This window comes from Carlito syrichta, unplaced genomic scaffold (assembly GCF_000164805.1).
Source record: "Carlito syrichta isolate Samal-C Ts95f unplaced genomic scaffold, Tarsius_syrichta-2.0.1 Scaffold85864, whole genome shotgun sequence".
Taxonomy (NCBI): Eukaryota; Metazoa; Chordata; class Mammalia; order Primates; family Tarsiidae; genus Carlito; species Carlito syrichta.
Genome location: NW_007029960.1, coordinates 59,529 through 61,281, shown reverse-complemented (window position 1 = coordinate 61,281; position 1,753 = coordinate 59,529).

Genomic DNA, 1,753 nt, shown 5'->3' with positions numbered 1-1,753 from the left:
TCAGCCTTCCAAGTAGCTGGAATTACAGGCGCGCGCTACCACGCCCAGCTGATTTTTTGATTTATTGTAGAGATGAGGTCTCGCTGCCCAGGCGGGTCTCGAACCCGCGGGCTCAGGCAATCCACTCACCTCAGCCTCCCAAAGGCGCGGGATTACAGGCTGAGCCACCGAGCCCGGCATGTTGTTGAATCTTATATGTAAACCTAGTATTCACTTATTACTCAGTTCCAAATTAATGTATCCAAATAATTAATTTAGGCATCTACTTAACTGCTTTCCAGGTATCTTAAAATTAACATGTTCCAAAGAGAACTTCTGTTATCCCTCCACCGAAGCCTATTTCTCCCCAAGTCCTCATCAACTCAGTAAATGGCCCTGGTACCCAATATGTGACTTAATCCAAAATTGGTAAGTCTTCCCTAATTACTCCTTTTAATTTACTTAGTGTGATAGTAGTAAGTCTTGTCCTTTCTACTTCCAAAATATTTGAATTGGTCTAACTTATTGCATTTATGCAACTTCTATACTAGTAGCCCGATCAGCAATTCTATCTCATTTGAAATGCCAAAGCCCTCTAAATATAAGTGTAACCCTTGCCTAATCTCTCTCCACTATTCCACATCTATTCTCCATACAAAAACCACCATGTTCCCCTGTTGGTCAAAACCTTGTAGTGTATTGGTGTCATAACACAAAATTTTCTTTCGCTCTGGCTTATAGAGCCTTTAATAATCTGACTGCCAATCATTTCCCTTACCTTATGTAGTAGCACTATTCCTTTTTTCTGCCATGTACTTGTCACACTGGTTTTAAAAATATATATATCTTTCACCATGTGTTAGCCTACAATATTAAACTTTCACGTGTGTTCCCTCTCCCTAGAATGCAATTGTCCTAGAACTTCATATTGCTGAGTCCTTCAAATTATTTATTCTCAGGTTAAATCTAAACTTCCAGAAACTTTTAAAAGACTATTTTTTAGAAAAATTGAGTGAATGTATAGGGATTGCTCATATACCCACCATCTCCACACATGCATAGACTCCCTCCTTATCAACATCTTCTGTCAGAGTGGTACATTTGTTATAACTGAGGAATCCACATTGACACACAATTGTCACCCAAAGTCCATAGTTTACATTAAGGTTGTCTAGTTTGACTATTATATAACATACAGAGTAGCTTCACTGCCTTAAACATTCTCTGAACTCCTCCTATTCATGCCACCCTCACCCCTTATCTCAGGCAACCACTGATCAATTAACTGTTTTCATAGTTTTGGTTTTTCAAGAATATTATAAAGTTGAACTCATACCATATGTAGCCTTTACAAACTAACTTCCTTCATTTAAAAATATGCATTTAAGTTTCCTCTATGTCTTTTAATGACTTGATTGCTCATTTCTTTTTCAAGCTGAAAAATAATACATTGAACTATTATAGTTTAATTATCCATTGCCTACTGAAGAACATCTTGGTTGATTCTGAGTTTGGGAAATTATATATAATATTGCTCTTAATATCTGTGTGCAGGTTTTTCTGGAGACATGTTTTCAACATTTTGGGATAGATATCAAGATGTATAGTTGTCATATTTTATGGTAAGAATATGTTTTTGTTTGGTACAAAACCACCAAACTGTCTTCCAAAGTGGCTGTACCATTTTGCATTTCTACCAGCAAGGAGTAAAAGTTTTTGTTATCCAGCTTTATTGCCAGTATTTATGTTGTAAATGTATTTTTCCATTCCAATA